The sequence below is a fragment of the Saccostrea echinata genome, unplaced genomic scaffold, assembly GCF_033153115.1.
Source record: "Saccostrea echinata isolate AGI-Se365-2 ecotype Australia unplaced genomic scaffold, CSIRO_AGI_Sech_v1 ptg000051l, whole genome shotgun sequence".
NCBI classification, from domain to species: domain Eukaryota; kingdom Metazoa; phylum Mollusca; class Bivalvia; order Ostreida; family Ostreidae; genus Saccostrea; species Saccostrea echinata.
Window position 1 is genome coordinate 10,456,985 of NW_026889800.1, and position 24,830 is coordinate 10,481,814.

At 36.0% G+C, this 24,830-nt stretch overlaps 1 pseudogene; it reads right to left on the minus strand.

Moving 5' to 3' along the window:
* Window positions 1–796: 796 nt before the first annotated feature.
* On the minus strand, window positions 797–23,240 carry LOC133203593 (uncharacterized; annotated as a pseudogene).
* Window positions 23,241–24,830: the final 1,590 nt, after the last annotated feature.

The window sequence follows — 24,830 nt, forward strand, 5'->3', positions numbered from 1 at the left end:
CAATCATACAAAGTAAATTACATCAGAAAATTAAAAAAAAATATATTTACATGTAGAGAGGCCAATTACTGCATCTGATAAAACATGTCTTGCATGGTAAATATACAAGATTATTGATAAAAGAATTATTTATATATTGAGTTGCCAATTACTAGTACACATCTGAACCTACACTCAAAACCTAAGCTAAACCTGAAAATTCTGAAAAACAAATTATTTATAAATCCAGTGGCCTGTATCTGACATAATACTCACAAGGAAATTATACTAGGAAATTAAAAATGGAGAAGCCAATTATGGCCACTTACTGCAATTTACAGAATACTCACAAGGTAAATATAACAAGATAGTCAGAAAAAATAATTATTTACCTATGGAGAGGCCAATCACTGACAAAAACACTGACACTGATAAAATGACCACATCAAACATGTGTCAAACAAGATAAATTATCTGAAGAAAATTGAAAAAAAATACATGTGGAGTGGTGGAATTACCTTATACAATATTACACTCATATGGTAAATTCAATGAGAAAATAACTAACAAATGGACACATGTCCTAGGACTCCCACTGTATATTCACATCAAGTGCTAAAGTGAAGCAATCACTCTCATTTTCATTCTTTACATCTTTACATGAAAAGGGTAGTCAAATTAAATATCTAGATAAATCCTTAAAATAATTCACTAATGAAATGACTAATTACTGCATTCAACATAACACTTTTAAGAAATTTGAAGAAAGAAATATCTTCATTTGGAATACTGAAGGAAAAAATATTTATAACTTTACTCTATAGGTCAAAATTAAGTTAATTTGCAAGCAACATGATCAGCAAATTTCGATCATCACTCTTCATGCTCGTTCAGATACGCCAAAACTTTGGACACAACTTTTCCCTTTACACCATGCTCTCCTAATAAAGTTTTCACACCACACAGTTTGTCCCTCTTATATGCCAAACAAATGTGCTTCAACCCAAGTCCAGCTGCTGCAATCTTTCTGGACGTCAAAGACGACATGGCCTTCTCTTCCACCAGAGGTTTAAAGGACTTTTGCAGGCTGTGAATGTGGAATGGAAATAGATCTTCAGAAGAACAGTTCATCTTTGAAACAAATAATTCATGCAGGATTTTCACATCTTCTAGAGAATTATGAGCAGCATAACTCTTGCCCAGTAAACTATTAACCAAGGTTGACTGCTTGTAGTTCCCTACGTCTTCTTTCCTGAACATCTTCCGGGCAATTTTGAGAGTGTCCACACATGCATAAACATGTAAAAGGAATTCAGAGAGCATGTTGCACTCATGTAATTTGTTGCTAAGAACAGGTATGTCATATGACATAATGTTGTGGCCAACTAATATCGGGTTATCATGTCTTTGCAGATATTCAATGAATTTCACTAAGCTTGATCTCAAACTCTCAGCTTCCACCTCTTTGCCGTAGTAATAAACAGTGTTTTTCTCAAATGAATAAGTTATACCAGATATTGCTGTGGCATTCTTGCTAATTGGCTGATTCGGCTGAATGTAAACATTAAATTCACTGTCACCATCGAAAGCAGACAGCTGCACAATGTCACTGTCACGACCCAAACCAGTTGTTTCTATATCGAACACTACAACTTCTCAGCTATGTTAAGGAAGGAAATGGAAAATGCGACCTAAGTACCTTCTTAGAATGTATTATTTTTAAAAATCTTTATAACAAAGTAACTGTTAACATGTAAGAAAGGTAATATAGATATCCATAATGGATAGGTTTGGGTCCGCACACAGTACCATTTATATCGCATGTAACAGCTGTGTGTCACGTGACTGGTATAAAAATAGAATTGATAAGCTGAATGTAGAAAATGACGCTAGTGCAAGGGCATACGCAAGTTTTTGGAGAGAAAAATTGTTACATATTAAAAAAGATTTACATCGGCTACCCGAAAAGTGCTGGGAGCTAGTTTGAACTGCTTCGGAAGTACTCGTAATTTTGCTGAAAATGCGTACAAAAGCTAAAAATTCCTACTTTGCTTTAATTCTGTCATGAATAAAAATAATGCTACGCCGACCATTATCAGCTCCCAGCACTTTTTAAAATATACATGATATAAGCAATTGATATTCGGTATTTCAGCTCAAACAGTGTAGTCTATGCCCTTGCACTTTTGAGGTTAATTAGGAATACAATTATCGTGTTAAGGATATTCTTTACATTCTATGTCATTGTGCAGCTCCATAGCACCTAGATAAAATAATAATCTATATATGTGTTTTAAATAAATTATTTACTTTCAATTTAATTGATTAGATTTAAACATTTGCAATGGTTTTATATTTATTTAAGCATTTTTGTAATTATTAAACCAATGGATCCACTCCTCTGGATCACTTGAACTGCGTCAAGTCAAGGCTAGTGACGTCATTTCTGACATAAGAGTTGCTTCTAATTACTCGGCAGTGTTGTTATCAAATGTTGTGATTTTACATTCTTTTTTAAATAATTGATAAAATAAATGAATGCAAGTTTTCATTTACGCATTATCATGTAGTTAAATAGATTCTTGTCGCTTGTGAAATTTTTAATGACGTCACAATGAAACTTCCCATACAGTGCATCACAAATGTGAACTCAGGCCTTCCTTAACGTAGCTGAGTTCTCCTTCCTTGGGATCAAGTTTACCTGGAACCAAAAACTGCTAAAGTTAAATTTGTGCAATAAAAGAAAAACAAAAGCACCACACAGTGGAGCATCCCCTCACAAAGATCATATCTATAAATCAAGGCAGCATTCAACATTTATCCCAATGCAAATTACCTCACTTCCGTTTCGCATGAACAGCTACATGTTCTTGACAAGGGGAGATAAATGAGTAAAAAAAAAATAAAGTAGAGTGGGTATCTTCCAAAAGAAACCTAGGGGTGTTATCAGTCATTTGAGTATATTTATGTAATTATACAATGTATATATATATATATATATATATATATATATATATATATATATATATATATATATATATATATATATATATATATATATATATATATATTAATTAAACAAAATAAACTGAGATATTGAGATATGTTGCTCGAAACAAGATAATGTCAAGCAAAGGGTTCTCACGATATTGATTGGAAAACGCTTTATTGCATGGTCTATCAACTGACTAACAGGTCAAATCAATATTACTTTTTTCAAGGGGTTCATAAAATATGGTACATACTGTAAGGTTACATTTTATCTTGTTTTGTAAGTTTCTCTAGTACCTGGAATGCTTTCAATGTCAACTTCTGCAGCAGACTCTATGTTGCTTTCATATGTTTGTCCTTCTCGCAACTGTAAGGAATACTCTCTCTTCTGCTTTCTTTTCTGGATTAAAAAGGTTTAGAGAAATATACCCTATGCCAAAATTGAAAAGAATCTTCATAATTCCTACTTGTAAAGCAATGGGTTTTCAAGATTTGGGCAGATATTTTTATATTTCCTTCTACATGTACTAGTTAAATCTTGATTCTTTTAATGTGACCTAATATAGCCAAAGTGGTTATCTACTCTGTATGGACAACCACATACTAACTAATAATAATCTGACATATTTATAGATTTATTTCAAATAATAAGGTAATTAACCTTAAGGAGAAGTCGTCTCCTCTTGAAAGCTATTGTTGACTGTCTTCTCTTGCTCCAAAGTCTCTTCTTGTCCATTCTTATGCCATGCACCTTGGACATTACCCCAGGTGAGAGAAGAGCATCCTCATTAACCTAATATAAAGCATATATTAAACATAAGAATTCTAAAATGAACATTATCATACTGGTACAAGTAATTATTATTCATGAATATAATTGGCACATGTATTTATGAAGTATATATACAGCTGTACTGTTCATGCTCATTATTGGTTAGTTTATGTACTTTTACATATTTTTTTTTTACCTTATTGATATACGTATATCCTTCATTCTTCTGTAAAACAGCAGCTGACATTTGAGAAGCTAATGACTTTGTACTCCCATATGCACTAAAATTTAAGATAAATGTTACTGCTATAATCATTGTATAATGCACACTAAATTGAAATTATTCTGCCTGCATCTTAAATGCTAAAAATATTATAGATGTCAAGGTGTATTTCAGTACTCAACTATGAGATCTATAATGTAATCATTAGTACAAGTTGTTTGAAAAGACAAAACAGAAACTCATGGGCCACAAAACTCATCTGAGCATATGACTTGATAAACAAAATGGTCCTTCATGCCTAACTTCTTTTATTGTTTATGGTGCTCAGGTTGAGGGGGAGAGATGAAGGCCCTAGGGATCCCCTCTTAAATATGGTGTTTACAAATTAATTTGACAATTTGAATATGTGTTAAACTGAGATGGACAGACAAATAAACAAAAGACTTCCAAATAAACATGTTTCAGATTTTAAGCATACAGCTGAATGTACTATTCCTCACCGGTTTTTTGGTGCTTTACAGGCAACCATATTGTTAAAGTTTTCATTGCTCTGAGTAGAACCGATATGCACAAGTTGAGGAAGTATTCTCTTTAAGCTTCAAGTAATGTTGTTAAGGGCATTCCTCAATGAGTCATCCATAAGAGGTTTCCCATCTGGCAGATATTTCATTCTGTGGCAAAAAATCGGGACAATATTTCAAGTAAAGGAATAATTATATTCAAATTTCAAATTAATCTAATCTATTAATCAGTTTCTATGCTTATTATACATTCAGAACTGCATGTGCATGTATATATCAAAATCTATTTCTAACCTGTAAGTTGTTGGATTCTTGTGGTATGCACACCAGCTGGTTGAACACAAATTGTGGTCACCAAATAAGTGAGGCACAACCATGTCCAATTTCTGTCCCATCTCTTCTTCTGATTGGCCTTTGATAGATAATGGATGCATGAAAGATTTGGTAATATAACATACAACTCCTTCTTGTTTTAGCTGTTTATATGACTTAGATAGATTGTATAGTTGTTTTGAAATGTTTTTTTTCAAGTGGTTTTTGTCACATCTTTTTTCCAGGTGGTTGAATTCGGTTTTTAGTCTTGCAGTGGTTGTGGAGTCATTGTCAGCATGAATGGCATGTATATCAAAATCATCCTCTTTCAGCCTTCTTAACATATTTGCTGCCATGTCTGACTCCATTGCCTTACTTGATCCTATTGAAAATAAAAAAAATTAAAGATTGTTACACAAACGTTTCTTTAACCCTATGCCCCCATAATTGAAGGTTCGGGTGTATATACCTGTCCGTCCCTCTGTGTGTCTATTTGTTCTGCAAAAACTTTAACCTTGCCCATAACTTTTGATTGGTTGGAGTTATGATTTTTTATATTTCAAATGTGAATTCTTTCTGAGAAGACCTCTCTTTGGGTACAAACATATTTGACTTTGACCTTTGAGTTTGAATCACTTTTAAAAAACTTTAACCTTGGCCATAACTTTTGAAGAGTTAGTACTAGGGCCATCATATTTCACAGACGTAATCGATACCAATGATTTTGACCTTCTGACCTTGACCTTGAAATTTTACCAACTTTTGAAAAACTTAACTTTGGTCATATCTTTTGAACAGTTGCTGCTAGCACTTAAATATTTCCCATGTATATTTCTAGTGCCCTGGAAACTAATTACCTGATCCTTTGACCTTCAACTTGGAGTCTGACCCACATTTTTAAAAATTTAATCTTGGCCATAACTTTTGAATGATTGGTGTTTGGGCCTTCATATTTCACAGGTATTATTATTGAGACAATTCCTTTCTTTGAGTAAAACATTTTTCATCTCTTGACCTTGAAGTTTGACTTGCATTTGAGAAACTTTAACCTTCACTAAAAGCTGCCATACTGGGGCATCAGTGTTTCACAAACACATCTTGTTTAAATAATGTTATGCAATGTAATCAATGTTCTATATCAGTCATGGTATTATACAAAATATATTGAAGAAACATTAATATCAAATCTGTGACCAAGTCCCTTTAATACTCAGGAGCAAGAAAAAGAATATTTAAAAGAAAAAACATATTTCACTATATACTGTAACGAAACCGAGGGTATAAGGTTATTACTTAATCAGTTAATCGTGGGCCGCTGTTGGTTACTGGTAACTGGTCAAGGTTGAAATGCTTATCCACAAAGTTTATATACAATCGGAATAATGACCAATTTTTGGTCCACTGAATAATTGGTGAAATGACCAATTTTTAGTTCACTATAATATCTGCACTAGAACCGTGACGAATAACACGTTGTAAAGTTTATGATATTTATTAAGACGATCAAATGGTTCAATTATTAAGCACAATGATAAACTTGGTTGGTACAACGTTATTTGGTTAATACAAAGATGACGAACCAATGGTCAATCCAGGACGTTTCTACTCTGAATGACTCTTCACTAATGATTTCGTATACATAGACTTGGTACTGTTTGTACATACCACTGTCTTACACCCGAAGTATACGGAGTCGCAACCCAATGCAGACTGACTTCTAAACACAAAACAGCTGTCTTTTATAGACAAAAGTTGTTATGATGACGTATAAACGTCAGATACCAATAACGTCACAATCAATATCTAATTTGTAAGTTAGCGGGTTTTGACCACTAAAATTACTTAATAACGTTGTACCTATATAGAACATATACAACATAACGCTTTGTAATTACAATACATAAATCAAATTGATAAAGTTCAAATAATAAATCATTGTTCAATTCTTTCGTTCATTGTTCATTGACAAATATTTTAGTAGTTTATATACATCGGGTTCAGGGTCCGTTTATTCGGAACTTGTCAACAACAGTTAATCCGAATTTCACAGGTAAACCTATCGGAACGTAACAATACCCCCCTCTTAAGTCGAAACGTCCTCGTTTCGGGGTGCTTAGTCAATCAAGAATTTTTTTTATATCTTTTAGAGATGCACGTTACAGAGATAGATTCTCATCTGCTTCACAACGGAACAGCTTCATCTGGTCATGATGCACATATTTTGGTTTCTCGGCTTTAGACTTTTTCACTTTGTATATCAAATCGGACACAGCACGTAACACTACATAGGGTCCATTCCAATGAACCTGAAGTTTGGGACATCTTCCTTTGGTCCTTGATTTTGATGCAATCCACACATGTTGTCCTGGGGTGTACTGAATCTGGTTTGCCTTGGTGTCATATTTTCGTTTCTGGTTCTCGTTCGCGAATATCATTTTTCTGCTGGCTTTCTCATGGATGTCCTCTAAGTTGGTTTTCATCTTGTCGACGAACTTATGGCAGATTTCAGGACAAGTTTCCCATAGATTGTGACCATAAACAAGGTCAATAGGTATTTTTATCTCTGTTCCAGAGTTTAATCTTGCTGGACTGTATCCTGTGGTCTCTTGAACTGATGATCGGTAGGCAAGCATCAGAAATGGCAAAACTTCGTCCCAATTCTTTTGGTTAGGTTGTATATACTTGCTTATCATATCTTCTAGCGTTCGGTTGAATCTCTCTACTAGGCCATCACTCTTTGGATTGAATGGGGTTGTTCTTGTTTTCTCTATTTGTAACATCTTGCACAAGTCTTGAAACAATGTCGACTCAAACTGTCTGCCTTGGTCAGTATGAACCTGGAGTGGGACTCCATACCTTGAAATAAATTCATCTACAAAAACCTTTGCAATGGTTATTGCCTCTTGATTTTTGACAGGATAAGCTTCTATCCATCGGGTGAAATAATCCGAAATGATAACAACATACTTGTTACCCTTCTCAGTCCGTGGTAAAGGACCAAGGATGTCAATGGCCACTCGTTCCAGTGGTTTCCTAACTAAATACTGACCCAGTTTTCCTCTGGCTGCACTTGCTGTATTCTTCCTTGCTTCACAAAAGGTACAACCTCTGATATGCTTCTCAACATCGTTTTTGTAAGATGCCCAGTAGAACCTTTCTCTTATTTTCTCGGTAGTTTTGGAGATTCCCAAATGTCCACCCGTAGGATTGTGATGTAACAACTTAAGTATTTCTTTTACACGTGCTTTTGGTACCACCATCTGGTAAAACGTTTGCTCATTTTCTTCCCATGTCCTGAAGAGTACTCCATTCCTTAATGTTAGTCGATTCCATTGTGACCAATATGTCTTTAGCTCTTTTGGTTCGTTTGCTATTATCTGCCAATTTGGTCTGTTGTCCTCTGTCTTCCACTTTATTATTTTCGCTAATATTGGATCTGCATTCTGCTCCTTTTGTAGGTCTTCTTTTGTCTTTGTCATGTACCAATTTCGAGTGTCGGTTTGGTCTTCTTTTAACTTTAATACAAGATTATCGTCATCCTCTTTGGTCTGGTCGTTTGTCTCCTTCTTATCACAAGGTTCACATAGTCGATGATTTAGTCCATCACTATTATGTAGTAAAGCTCCTTGTACGGAAATTTGGAACACATGACTTTGTTCAATGTTAAGGTAACATGATAATTTCTTGTTTCCCAAGGTAAGAGTTCCTTCACCCAAATGTAACTGACAGTTATGCTCTTTAAGAAAATCAAAACCCAAGATCATCTGTGCTTCAACGTCAGCGACGACCACTCTATGTTGTATAATTTCTCCATTGATACGAATTTGAAGTATAGTCTGGCCTTCTGGTACCACTAGTTCACCATTTGCCATTCGTAAGTTGTTATGGTTTGGCGTTAATTTAGGTCTTACACTTCTATCTATTTCGTAGTATTTCTTTGGGTGAATAACTGTGATAGCTGAACCAGTGTCAATAATACAGTTAATTTTAACATTGTTAACAAACACATCCATTGTTAATGAGTTATTATTGGAACCCTTTATTTCAAAAACATGTGGCCCTTTCTGTTGTGTAGTTGACGTTAGGCCGCCGACGTCAACTACTGTGCGTTTTCCTGGTTCTCAGGTTCTCTGGTTTTCACGTTTTTCGTGTAATCTGGTTTTCTTTGATTTCTGTCTTTTTCATCTTTGAGATGTCGTTGTAGTAATCTGCATTCACTTTTGATGTGACCATCTTTCTTACAGTAGAAACAGGGACCTTTCTTGTAAAATTTCTTATCTTTGTTTTGGCTGATCATAGCTACTTGATGTGTATAATCCTCGTTTCCATCTATGTTCATTGGTTCCTCTCTCTGCATACGTACTGCAACTTTATTTCGCCTCCCCCGTGCTTGTTGAAAGGCCTCAAATTCCAATGCCAGTCGCACTGCATCTTCTAGGTTTTTAGGTCTTCCTTGAAACACTGCCCATTCCATTTCTTGGTCATTTAAACTTTCGATGAACGAATCTTTAGCTATTTGGTCACGGAAACCTAAAGGTGCGTTCGGGTATGACATCCTCACAAGTCGCTTTATGTCTTGCATTAATTCTGTGATAGTTTCGTTTTTCTTTCGTATACGGCACTTTAGTTGTGTCTTGTATATCTCTGTTTGATTTTCTGGGTTAAATCTCGCTGAAAGTGCGGAGACAAGGTGACGAAAATTATATCGATATTCTGGTCGTAGATCACTCAATACGCTTAATGCCGGGCCGCGTAGACTGGTAGCCAACTCTAATGCCTTTGTTTCCTCATCCCAGTAGTTTAATTGGGCGATCATGTCAAAATGAACTATGTAGTCGTTCCAGTTCATGGCACCATCAAATGTTGCTGGTTTTCTCCCTTTTGGTTCTGGTGTTCGCCTGAATCTGTGGTCATTGACTTGTCTTGTGTGACCATAATTTGGTACATCGTACTCAAAGCTGCGCATGGTTGGCTGAAATTCGTTGGTTCTAGCGTTGTTAGTAAAGCTGCGTGATACCATCGGGTTTGACCAATTTGTTCCTGAATCTTCATAATCACGAGATTCGTCATATGAATTTTGTAAAGATGTATATCTATGTGGTCGATGTTCGTTCCGTATTTGGTCCTCTTCAGACGTGGTATTGGTACAGAATCGCACACTGTTTTGGTCTACATGTTGGCTGTCAGCACATGTTGGTCTCACTTGATTTTGTAATAAATTTATTTGTGACTTCAAATTTTTTAATTCATTTAGAATTGTGTGTAAACTGTCCTGTGTACATGAATTTACTCCGTTGCCATCTCCTATTTGGTCGTTGTTATTAACCCGCAAAAGTACTTCTCTGCTTGGAGTACCTTCGATAAATTGATGCTCTTGTGGTCCTGAAATATGGTCATTTTCCTCCATAACTTCGTCGTTCCTCGACATCTTTATATTTTTTTTTAAGTGTCACAATTTCCTAAACAGCGCATCCCACCGCTGCCACCAATGTAACGAAACCGAGGGTATAAGGTTATTACTTAATCAGTTAATCGTGGGCCGCTGTTGGTTACTGGTAACTGGTCAAGGTTGAAATGCTTATCCACAAAGTTTATATACAATCGGAATAATGACCAATTTTTGGTCCACTGAATAATTGGTGAAATGACCAATTTTTAGTTCACTATAATATCTGCACTAGAACCGTGACGAATAACACGTTGTAAAGTTTATGATATTTATTAAGACGATCAAATGGTTCAATTATTAAGCACAATGATAAACTTGGTTGGTACAACGTTATTTGGTTAATACAAAGATGACGAACCAATGGTCAATCCAGGACGTTTCTACTCTGAATGACTCTTCACTAATGATTTCGTATACATAGACTTGGTACTGTTTGTACATACCACTGTCTTACACCCGAAGTATACGGAGTCGCAACCCAATGCAGACTGACTTCTAAACACAAAACAGCTGTCTTTTATAGACAAAAGTTGTTATGATGACGTATAAACGTCAGATACCAATAACGTCACAATCAATATCTAATTTGTAAGTTAGCGGGTTTTGACCACTAAAATTACTTAATAACGTTGTACCTATATAGAACATATACAACATAACGCTTTGTAATTACAATACATAAATCAAATTGATAAAGTTCAAATAATAAATCATTGTTCAATTCTTTCGTTCATTGTTCATTGACAAATATTTTAGTAGTTTATATACATCGGGTTCAGGGTCCGTTTATTCGGAACTTGTCAACAACAGTTAATCCGAATTTCACAGGTAAACCTATCGGAACGTAACAATACCCCCCTCTTAAGTCGAAACGTCCTCGTTTCGGGGTGCTTAGTCAATCAAGAATTTTTTTTATATCTTTTAGAGATGCACGTTACAGAGATAGATTCTCATCTGCTTCACAACGGAACAGCTTCATCTGGTCATGATGCACATATTTTGGTTTCTCGGCTTTAGACTTTTTCACTTTGTATATCAAATCGGACACAGCACGTAACACTACATAGGGTCCATTCCAATGAACCTGAAGTTTGGGACATCTTCCTTTGGTCCTTGATTTTGATGCAATCCACACATGTTGTCCTGGGGTGTACTGAATCTGGTTTGCCTTGGTGTCATATTTTCGTTTCTGGTTCTCGTTCGCGAATATCATTTTTCTGCTGGCTTTCTCATGGATGTCCTCTAAGTTGGTTTTCATCTTGTCGACGAACTTATGGCAGATTTCAGGACAAGTTTCCCATAGATTGTGACCATAAACAAGGTCAATAGGTATTTTTATCTCTGTTCCAGAGTTTAATCTTGCTGGACTGTATCCTGTGGTCTCTTGAACTGATGATCGGTAGGCAAGCATCAGAAATGGCAAAACTTCGTCCCAATTCTTTTGGTTAGGTTGTATATACTTGCTTATCATATCTTCTAGCGTTCGGTTGAATCTCTCTACTAGGCCATCACTCTTTGGATTGAATGGGGTTGTTCTTGTTTTCTCTATTTGTAACATCTTGCACAAGTCTTGAAACAATGTCGACTCAAACTGTCTGCCTTGGTCAGTATGAACCTGGAGTGGGACTCCATACCTTGAAATAAATTCATCTACAAAAACCTTTGCAATGGTTATTGCCTCTTGATTTTTGACAGGATAAGCTTCTATCCATCGGGTGAAATAATCCGAAATGATAACAACATACTTGTTACCCTTCTCAGTCCGTGGTAAAGGACCAAGGATGTCAATGGCCACTCGTTCCAGTGGTTTCCTAACTAAATACTGACCCAGTTTTCCTCTGGCTGCACTTGCTGTATTCTTCCTTGCTTCACAAAAGGTACAACCTCTGATATGCTTCTCAACATCGTTTTTGTAAGATGCCCAGTAGAACCTTTCTCTTATTTTCTCGGTAGTTTTGGAGATTCCCAAATGTCCACCCGTAGGATTGTGATGTAACAACTTAAGTATTTCTTTTACACGTGCTTTTGGTACCACCATCTGGTAAAACGTTTGCTCATTTTCTTCCCATGTCCTGAAGAGTACTCCATTCCTTAATGTTAGTCGATTCCATTGTGACCAATATGTCTTTAGCTCTTTTGGTTCGTTTGCTATTATCTGCCAATTTGGTCTGTTGTCCTCTGTCTTCCACTTTATTATTTTCGCTAATATTGGATCTGCATTCTGCTCCTTTTGTAGGTCTTCTTTTGTCTTTGTCATGTACCAATTTCGAGTGTCGGTTTGGTCTTCTTTTAACTTTAATACAAGATTATCGTCATCCTCTTTGGTCTGGTCGTTTGTCTCCTTCTTATCACAAGGTTCACATAGTCGATGATTTAGTCCATCACTATTATGTAGTAAAGCTCCTTGTACGGAAATTTGGAACACATGACTTTGTTCAATGTTAAGGTAACATGATAATTTCTTGTTTCCCAAGGTAAGAGTTCCTTCACCCAAATGTAACTGACAGTTATGCTCTTTAAGAAAATCAAAACCCAAGATCATCTGTGCTTCAACGTCAGCGACGACCACTCTATGTTGTATAATTTCTCCATTGATACGAATTTGAAGTATAGTCTGGCCTTCTGGTACCACTAGTTCACCATTTGCCATTCGTAAGTTGTTATGGTTTGGCGTTAATTTAGGTCTTACACTTCTATCTATTTCGTAGTATTTCTTTGGGTGAATAACTGTGATAGCTGAACCAGTGTCAATAATACAGTTAATTTTAACATTGTTAACAAACACATCCATTGTTAATGAGTTATTATTGGAACCCTTTATTTCAAAAACATGTGGCCCTTTCTGTTGTGTAGTTGACGTTAGGCCGCCGACGTCAACTACTGTGCGTTTTCCTGGTTCTCAGGTTCTCTGGTTTTCACGTTTTTCGTGTAATCTGGTTTTCTTTGATTTCTGTCTTTTTCATCTTTGAGATGTCGTTGTAGTAATCTGCATTCACTTTTGATGTGACCATCTTTCTTACAGTAGAAACAGGGACCTTTCTTGTAAAATTTCTTATCTTTGTTTTGGCTGATCATAGCTACTTGATGTGTATAATCCTCGTTTCCATCTATGTTCATTGGTTCCTCTCTCTGCATACGTACTGCAACTTTATTTCGCCTCCCCCGTGCTTGTTGAAAGGCCTCAAATTCCAATGCCAGTCGCACTGCATCTTCTAGGTTTTTAGGTCTTCCTTGAAACACTGCCCATTCCATTTCTTGGTCATTTAAACTTTCGATGAACGAATCTTTAGCTATTTGGTCACGGAAACCTAAAGGTGCGTTCGGGTATGACATCCTCACAAGTCGCTTTATGTCTTGCATTAATTCTGTGATAGTTTCGTTTTTCTTTCGTATACGGCACTTTAGTTGTGTCTTGTATATCTCTGTTTGATTTTCTGGGTTAAATCTCGCTGAAAGTGCGGAGACAAGGTGACGAAAATTATATCGATATTCTGGTCGTAGATCACTCAATACGCTTAATGCCAGGCCGCGTAGACTGGTAGCCAACTCTAATGCCTTTGTTTCCTCATCCCAGTAGTTTAATTGGGCGATCATGTCAAAATGAACTATGTAGTCGTTCCAGTTCATGGCACCATCAAATGTTGCTGGTTTTCTCCCTTTTGGTTCTGGTGTTCGCCTGAATCTGTGGTCATTGACTTGTCTTGTGTGACCATAATTTGGTACATCGTACTCAAAGCTGCGCATGGTTGGCTGAAATTCGTTGGTTCTAGCGTTGTTAGTAAAGCTGCGTGATACCATCGGGTTTGACCAATTTGTTCCTGAATCTTCATAATCACGAGATTCGTCATATGAATTTTGTAAAGATGTATATCTATGTGGTCGATGTTCGTTCCGTATTTGGTCCTCTTCAGACGTGGTATTGGTACAGAATCGCACACTGTTTTGGTCTACATGTTGGCTGTCAGCACATGTTGGTCTCACTTGATTTTGTAATAAATTTATTTGTGACTTCAAATTTTTTAATTCATTTAGAATTGTGTGTAAACTGTCCTGTGTACATGAATTTACTCCGTTGCCATCTCCTATTTGGTCGTTGTTATTAACCCGCAAAAGTACTTCTCTGCTTGGAGTACCTTCGATAAATTGATGCTCTTGTGGTCCTGAAATATGGTCATTTTCCTCCATAACTTCGTCGTTCCTCGACATCTTTATATTTTTTTTTAAGTGTCACAATTTCCTAAACAGCGCATCCCACCGCTGCCACCAATGTAACGAAACCGAGGGTATAAGGTTATTACTTAATCAGTTAATCGTGGGCCGCTGTTGGTTACTGGTAACTGGTCAAGGTTGAAATGCTTATCCACAAAGTTTATATACAATCGGAATAATGACCAATTTTTGGTCCACTGAATAATTGGTGAAATGACCAATTTTTAGTTCACTATAATATCTGCACTAGAACCGTGACGAATAACACGTTGTAAAGTTTATGATATTTATTAAGACGATCAAATGGTTCAATTATTAAGCACAATGATAAACTTGGTTGGTACAACGTTATTTGGTTAATACAAAGATGACGAACCAATGGTCAATCCAGGACGTTTCTACTCTGAATGACTCTTCACTAATGATTTCGTATACATAGACTTGGTACTGTTTGTACATACCACTGTCTTACACCCGAAGTATACGGAGTCGCAACCCAATGCAGACTGACTTCTAAACACAAAACAGCTGTCTTTTATAGACAAAAGTTGTTATGATGACGTATAAACGTCAGATACCAATAACGTCACAATCAATATCTAATTTGTAAGTTAGCGGGTTTTGACCACTAAAATTACTTAATAACGTTGTACCTATATAGAACATATACAACATAACGCTTTGTAATTACAATACATAAATCAAATTGATAAAGTTCAAATAATAAATCATTGTTCAATTCTTTCGTTCATTGTTCATTGACAAATATTTTAGTAGTTTATATACATCGGGTTCAGGGTCCGTTTATTCGGAACTTGTCAACAACAGTTAATCCGAATTTCACAGGTAAACCTATCGGAACGTAACAATACCCCCCTCTTAAGTCGAAACGTCCTCGTTTCGGGGTGCTTAGTCAATCAAGAATTTTTTTTATATCTTTTAGAGATGCACGTTACAGAGATAGATTCTCATCTGCTTCACAACGGAACAGCTTCATCTGGTCATGATGCACATATTTTGGTTTCTCGGCTTTAGACTTTTTCACTTTGTATATCAAATCGGACACAGCACGTAACACTACATAGGGTCCATTCCAATGAACCTGAAGTTTGGGACATCTTCCTTTGGTCCTTGATTTTGATGCAATCCACACATGTTGTCCTGGGGTGTACTGAATCTGGTTTGCCTTGGTGTCATATTTTCGTTTCTGGTTCTCGTTCGCGAATATCATTTTTCTGCTGGCTTTCTCATGGATGTCCTCTAAGTTGGTTTTCATCTTGTCGACGAACTTATGGCAGATTTCAGGACAAGTTTCCCATAGATTGTGACCATAAACAAGGTCAATAGGTATTTTTATCTCTGTTCCAGAGTTTAATCTTGCTGGACTGTATCCTGTGGTCTCTTGAACTGATGATCGGTAGGCAAGCATCAGAAATGGCAAAACTTCGTCCCAATTCTTTTGGTTAGGTTGTATATACTTGCTTATCATATCTTCTAGCGTTCGGTTGAATCTCTCTACTAGGCCATCACTCTTTGGATTGAATGGGGTTGTTCTTGTTTTCTCTATTTGTAACATCTTGCACAAGTCTTGAAACAATGTCGACTCAAACTGTCTGCCTTGGTCAGTATGAACCTGGAGTGGGACTCCATACCTTGAAATAAATTCATCTACAAAAACCTTTGCAATGGTTATTGCCTCTTGATTTTTGACAGGATAAGCTTCTATCCATCGGGTGAAATAATCCGAAATGATAACAACATACTTGTTACCCTTCTCAGTCCGTGGTAAAGGACCAAGGATGTCAATGGCCACTCGTTCCAGTGGTTTCCTAACTAAATACTGACCCAGTTTTCCTCTGGCTGCACTTGCTGTATTCTTCCTTGCTTCACAAAAGGTACAACCTCTGATATGCTTCTCAACATCGTTTTTGTAAGATGCCCAGTAGAACCTTTCTCTTATTTTCTCGGTAGTTTTGGAGATTCCCAAATGTCCACCCGTAGGATTGTGATGTAACAACTTAAGTATTTCTTTTACACGTGCTTTTGGTACCACCATCTGGTAAAACGTTTGCTCATTTTCTTCCCATGTCCTGAAGAGTACTCCATTCCTTAATGTTAGTCGATTCCATTGTGACCAATATGTCTTTAGCTCTTTTGGTTCGTTTGCTATTATCTGCCAATTTGGTCTGTTGTCCTCTGTCTTCCACTTTATTATTTTCGCTAATATTGGATCTGCATTCTGCTCCTTTTGTAGGTCTTCTTTTGTCTTTGTCATGTACCAATTTCGAGTGTCGGTTTGGTCTTCTTTTAACTTTAATACAAGATTATCGTCATCCTCTTTGGTCTGGTCGTTTGTCTCCTTCTTATCACAAGGTTCACATAGTCGATGATTTAGTCCATCACTATTATGTAGTAAAGCTCCTTGTACGGAAATTTGGAACACATGACTTTGTTCAATGTTAAGGTAACATGATAATTTCTTGTTTCCCAAGGTAAGAGTTCCTTCACCCAAATGTAACTGACAGTTATGCTCTTTAAGAAAATCAAAACCCAAGATCATCTGTGCTTCAACGTCAGCGACGACCACTCTATGTTGTATAATTTCTCCATTGATACGAATTTGAAGTATAGTCTGGCCTTCTGGTACCACTAGTTCACCATTTGCCATTCGTAAGTTGTTATGGTTTGGCGTTAATTTAGGTCTTACACTTCTATCTATTTCGTAGTATTTCTTTGGGTGAATAACTGTGATAGCTGAACCAGTGTCAATAATACAGTTAATTTTAATATTGTTAACAAACACATCCATTGTTAATGAGTTATTATTGGAACCCTTTATTTCAAAAACATGTGGCCCTTTCTGTTGTGTAGTTGACGTTAGGCCGCCGACGTCAACTACTGTGCGTTTTCCTGGTTCTCAGGTTCTCTGGTTTTCACGTTTTTCGTGTAATCTGGTTTTCTTTGATTTCTGTCTTTTTCATCTTTGAGATGTCGTTGTAGTAATCTGCATTCACTTTTGATGTGACCATCTTTCTTACAGTAGAAACAGGGACCTTTCTTGTAAAATTTCTTATCTTTGTTTTGGCTGATCATAGCTACTTGATGTGTATAATCCTCGTTTCCATCTATGTTCATTGGTTCCTCTCTCTGCATACGTACTGCAACTTTATTTCGCCTCCCCCGTGCTTGTTGAAAGGCCTCAAATTCCAATGCCAGTCGCACTGCATCTTCTAGGTTTTTAGGTCTTCCTTGAAACACTGCCCATTCCATTTCTTGGTCATTTAAACTTTCGATGAACGAATCTTTAGCTATTTGGTCACGGATACCTAAAGGTGCGTTCGGGTATGACATCCTCACAAGTCGCTTTATGTCTTGCATTAATTCTGTGATAGTTTCGTTTTTCTTTCGTATACGGCACTTTAGTTGTGTCTTGTATATCTCTGTTTGATTTTCTGGGTTAAATCTCGCTGAAAGTGCGGAGACAAGGTGACGAAAATTATATCGATATTCTGGTCGTAGATCACTCAACACGCTTAATGCCGGGCCGCGTAGACTGGTAGCCAACTCTAATGCCTTTGTTTCCTCATCCCAGTAGTTTAATTGGGCGATCATGTCAAAATGAACTATGTAGTCGTTCCAGTTCATGGCACCATCAAATGTTGCTGGTTTTCTCCCTTTTGGTTCTGGTGTTCGCCTGAATCTGTGGTCATTGACTTGTCTTGTGTGACCATAATTTGGTACATCGTACTCAAAGCTGCGCATGGTTGGCTGAAATTCGTTGGTTCTAGCGTTGTTAGTAAAGCTGCGTGATACCATCGGGTTTGACCAATTTGTTCCTGAATCTTCATAATCACGAGATTCGTCATATGAATTTTGTAAAGATGTATATCTATGTGGTCGATGTTCGTTCCGTATTTGGTCCTCTTCAGACGTGGTATTGGTACAGAATCGCACACTGTTTTGGTCTACATGTTGGCTGTCAGCACATGTTGGTCTCACTTGATTTTGTAATAAATTTATTTGTGACTTCAAATTTTTTAATTCATTTAGAATTGTGTGTAAACTGTCCTGTGTACATGAATTTACTCCGTTGCCATCTCCTATTTGGTCGTTGTTATTAACCCGCAAAAGTACTTCTCTGCTTGGAGTACCTTCGATAAATTGATGCTCTTGTGGTCCTGAAATATGGTCATTTTCCTCCATAACTTCGTCGTTCCTCGACATCTTTATATTTTTTTTTAAGTGTCACAATTTCCTAAACAGCGCATCCCACCGCTGCCACCAATGTAACGAAACCGAGGGTATAAGGTTATTACTTAATCAGTTAATCGTGGGCCGCTGTTGGTTACTGGTAACTGGTCAAGGTTGAAATGCTTATCCACAAAGTTTATATACAATCGGAATAATGACCAATTTTTGGTCCACTGAATAATTGGTGAAATGACCAATTTTTAGTTCACTATAATATCTGCACTAGAACCGTGACGAATAACACGTTGTAAAGTTTATGATATTTATTAAGACGATCAAATGGTTCAATTATTAAGCACAATGATAAACTTGGTTGGTACAACGTTATTTGGTTAATACAAAGATGACGAACCAATGGTCAATCCAGGACGTTTCTACTCTGAATGACTCTTCACTAATGATTTCGTATACATAGACTTGGTACTGTTTGTACATACCACTGTCTTACACCCGAAGTATACGGAGTCGCAACCCAATGCAGACTGACTTCTAAACACAAAACAGCTGTCTTTTATAGACAAAAGTTGTTATGATGACGTATAAACGTCAGATACCAATAACGTCACAATCAATATCTAATTTGTAAGTTAGCGGGTTTTGACCACTAAAATTACTTAATAACGTTGTACCTATATAGAACATATACAACATAACGCTTTGTAATTACAATACATAAATCAAATTGATAAAGTTCAAATAATAAATCATTGTTCAATTCTTTCGTTCATTGTTCATTGACAAATATTTTAGTAGTTTATATACATCGGGTTCAGGGTCCGTTTATTCGGAACTTGTCAACAACAGTTAATCCGAATTTCACAGGTAAACCTATCGGAACGTAACAATACTATACATAAATTTTGTTGTTACGAATGTAACCCTACTGGTTCAGTATTCATATAAAATTTCATGTGGGTTTTAATTTCATTGATTAGTGTTAACAATAAAATAAAGAAAGTAAATCCCCAATAAATGTTTCTGCTTTTACAGTATTCAATATGATAAATCTGTATACCAAATTTCATTTCAGTATGTGCAACCACTGTGAAGAAAATGAACGGAAACTATTGGTGGACCGACAGACAGACAGACATACAGACAGACCGACCAACAGACAGTAGCAAAGCAATGTGCCCTCCCTTCTTGGAAGGGGGGCATAAATATTGCTTAAATTATAAAAGTGATCAACATGATTAAAACATTCAATTTAATATAGTCTGTTGAAGTTTTTTTTTTTTTTTTTTTTGGGGGGGGGGGGGGAGTTGAAACATATATATGCAAAAATTTGTTACAAATCACTCACAAATGTTCAATATAAGTAACAAGATATTATTTTTAAACACTTATCAGGCTGAAAATATGGGTTTGCACATGATCAAATGAAAATATGGGTTTGCATATGATCAAATTTACCATACATTCTGGGCCTAATAGGAATTTATCATGTGACCAACCCATATTTTTCATCACGATAAAAGTTTTAAAATGAAACTTTATTTCCAATTCAAGGAAGAGACTTGATCCACACATAATATGCATACCTTCCCAATTTCTGTTACAGTCATGTGGCGGAACTGTTTCTGATCTTGCCAGATGATGTTGGCAAATGCTGCAAACTCGTGTACGATGGTCAAAATCTATAACCTTGCCTGTATTTGGCCCAATCAGGGTACTATGACCTTTAAGAAATTAGAAAATTTTACTTTATATATTTACATTTGCAAATGTTTTCTTTTATATAACACTATTATAAGCAACACGTATCTATATCCGTATAAACACGGGTTCCTCGCGTCATAAATGTTTAACGTAAATTCTCAGTGATGTCATAAAGGGTCGACGCACAATCAATGGATCAAATAAGTGCCGTTGAGTTTAAAAAATAAAACATATCAAGCATTAAAGATTATAATCAGGAAAATATAAAATATGAATAAGTCCTAAATGTAAATATAAGTAATAATGTATCATTTTTAAACATCTAATGTATCGGGATATAAATACAGGTATGAGATCAAATTTACCATAAAGCCCTTTGGGCTTTATCGAATTTGATCTCATGACCAACCCGTATTTATATCCCAATAGATGTTTAAAAATGATACATTATTTCTTAAGTAAATGACAAATTTTAAAACTATGCATGCATAATGACATTTTTGTATCATAAAGCTGCATATAGAATGACTATATATATACAGTTTAGTATGATTGATTTAGGTTAAATGATTATATTATACAAGCCTTATGCATGTAGAAAGAAATGATAAACAATTAATAGCTTGAGCACATATATATACGAAGAAATCAGTAGAGTGACTATGTATGTGCAGTCACTATTATTATACATTCAAGTACATTTGTACCTGTGTTACTGCTATACTGACATCCAGACCCACGTGTTTGCCATGCAGCATCAAAACTTGCTTCCAGACCAGAGTCTTCTACACTGTTTTTTTCTTCCTTTCTTGCCTTATCACATGACTGTTTTGTCTGTAATATGTAATAATCATTAAATGACATCTGTGGAAAACAAAAATGTTACTCATATTACTTAAAGATAGGAACATAATTGAACCGTCTAGCTGGTCCAAGTCAGTTAGATGTTTCAGAAAACACAAAATGGACAAATTAAAAGAAGCCAACATCAATCAAAAAGTTTGTCAGTGATATAAAACTTAGAATAAAAATGATATTGACTTTTACCTGATTTAAAAAAGATGAAGCTATTTCCTTTTCACGTCTCCTGATGGTAGATTGGTTTGGAGGAGGTATGTTGCATGTTGCTAAAAAATTCTGCAAGTGGGTAGGTCCCATACCAGAGTGAATCATAGCTGAAAACAATTCACATGAAGTGTGATATTTCTTTTTTGAAATTTTGCATTAACGCGTAAGAAACAATATTTATGACTTATGGCACATGTGCATAAATAATGTTAATAAATACTTAATCATAATTAAAGGAGTAAAGGGGGGGGGGGTGCGACACACTTAGGATTATAAGAGTTCTACATGTACATTTAAAAAGTAATACAGGTATAAAAAAAAATCATCTCACTCAAGGGAATATCATGGATCATGGTAATGAAAATTTGGTAAGGGGGTTCACTAAATATATGAACAATAACACCCCCCCCCCCCCCTGAAACAGGTTTTGAAGGATTTGAACGAGTAGGTTATTTTGGCTTGTTAACAAATTCATTTTTGAATTGATTGGTGTACATACCCCCTGGTTCTGGAAAAAAATCCTACATCCTTGTATGCTCTATACTTTTGTGGTTTTTAGTTATATTTTAGCTATATTGTGAACTTTATATATCAGCAATAAATCATAAACTCTCCTAAAATATTATTAAAACAGGAACATATATTGATCCCTGATTAAAATGATAAAAGCGCCAATTTACGATTGCACCCAATGTTCACGCCATTTCTGTACATAACATTCTCCAGTTTCAGATTTACTGTCTACTTATACAGTGTTATAATATAAGTTGATTTACTACAGTAACTGTAAAAGTATACTTGTAAAAACTTACCTATAGTGGCTTTGTTGTTGATATCGAAAACGCCCTTTGAGTTGCGTTTTCCAGTGGTCACTGTGTTGATGGAAAGGCACTGTGAACTGACACACTGAATATATAAAAAACTTCCCAAGCCACATATCTTCTCACCAACGATGTTGGACAAGTGAAGAGGATGGGTGCACTTGTCGCAGAACATTTGATCTGCTAAATGTTTTATTTCAATTATACGCCGCCCGTCTTTCCACGAAATTTCGCTCTCTGTCACTGTCTCAACACACACCTCCGACGGCGCTATGTCTGCTATCGTCTGGAGCGGATCTTCTGCCTCTTCCTGTTTGTAATATGAATGTTCTGGGCCCCCGGTTTTTCGCAAATCAGAATTAACATTGTTGAAATATTTCAAGCGCTTTGATTTCTTTGATTTACCTTTGTTAACAAATTTTCCATTTAATCTATGACGTTGTGCAGCAGTGTTTTCGTCTGCCATATTTCATCTGTCAAAATATATCGCGCTCATGCGCGTGGCTTATTCCGGAAATGGTTACCGTAAACAATTTTATTTTTAAACATCACATGAGTCGATCACGTGATGCCTTGCAATCGCTTCCTTAATGGTGGCTTAATGGTGGTTTAATGGTAGCTTAATGGAGTTTGGACATTAAGCACCTATAAGTCTGGCTTAATGGTGGCTTAATGGTGACTTAATGATTGTCTAAAAGCTACCATTAAGCACCTATAAGCCACCATTAAGCCACCATTAAACTACCTTTAAGCATCCATTAAGGACTTTGAGATGGCTTAATGGTAACTTAATGGTGGTGTATTTATTACTTAAATGTAGCTTAAAGGTGCTTAATGGTGACTTAAAGACAACCATTAAACCATCATTAAGGACCTAAAAGCCACCATTAAGCCAAACTTAAAGGAAGTGTTTCATCTTGTGCATGAGGTCCATGATAAAGCTGTGTCCGACATAAACTAGTCATTTTTAAGCCAGTGCTCAGTTACTTTAATCCAAACAAAAGCTACTCTTCAGTGTGATGCCTCGGAAACCGGACTTGGAGCCACAATCCTACAGGAAGGAAAGCCTGTTGCTTTTTCTATTCGTGTTTTGACTGATAGAGACTCAGTATGCACAGATCTATTGGCAGTAGTGTTTGGACTTAAGAAGTTCCACTAATGTACATATTGACGTTATGTGACTGTTCAGAGTGACCACAAACCCTTGGAGATTATCCTGAAAAAAACAATTCACATTGCACCTAAACGACTACTGAGAATGCAATTGCACTTACAAAAGTACAATATACACCCGTGGCCCTTTTCACAAAAAATCTTACGACTAAGACAAAAATTTTCCTATACTCTTACAAGTATCTAAGCTGAAGTAGGTCACAAAAACCTTACATTTCTATTACATTATATTACAATTGCAAAAAAATATTTTAGAAAAAAAAGAAGAATAATTATCTTTATCAAACAAAATATTAGAGAGGTGTCAAAGTTTTATATTAGTCGTAAGATTTTTTGCCTATCATCATGGAAATAAAAGTTCCTAACAGCCACTTTGAGCAGGGCATACAGTACCGACCAGACACAACCTAACAGAAAGCGAACCCAAAGCGCACCCCGGGTTCGCTACCTGGGTTCGCTTGGGGTTCGCTTGGGGTTCGATATAGCGGACCCCGAGCGAACCCGGAGCGCACCCCGAGCGAATCCGCAGCGGACCCAGAGCGAACGCCGAAAGCGAAGCCCGAATTCAGTAGCGAACCCAGCAAGCGAACGCGCGTTCGGTGTTGCGTAACTGATCTGTCAATCAGGATTAGCGATAAGACGTGTTAACCAATCAGCACGTCGACCGATCAGCATGCCAGTTTGTCATTCGATGTAAATAAAACATTCTACATGTACAAGCAAAGCGTGTTTATGTTCAGTGTGAAATTATTATTAACACGATTAAAAAAATATTTATATTTATAAATTAATATCTAGGTAGCATGTTATATTTACACATTTATTTTCTTTAGTTTTTAAAATCTATTTACTTATATTGCGTAAATTTATCAGACAAAAAGTTCTTTAATGTATAAAAGAAAATAATGGTTGTCACAATTGTTACTAAAAAAAAAAAGAAAAAAAGTATTTTGACAAATTATAACATTTCATTATCTCATGATACTGTACAAGATTAAGTATATGTACATGTGTACGTGCTTTCATTCAATTATTTTATTTTTATAATTCTAATTTACATTTTTGTTTAAATCCAGATCAACATCAAAATTATTAATCTTCTTAATTGAAAAAAAGTTAAAAAAATATAAATTAAAAAAAGAAAGAAAGAACAGCATAAATGTACATGTACAGTATGCCCAATCGTAAAGTACTATGAACTGTTTCCATTAAGAAAGAGGATTTTCTATTCCTGTCCTCTTTTTTTAATTCAAAATGAAAAATGAAGACAATGCAATTTCAGAAATCGACAATTTTTTTTATTCATTTTCGTTATTGAATAAGTTAAAAATTGGTGTGGTCACCAATATTTATGTTAAAACAGATCAATAATGTATCGGTATTCCATATTCACAGTCAAAGG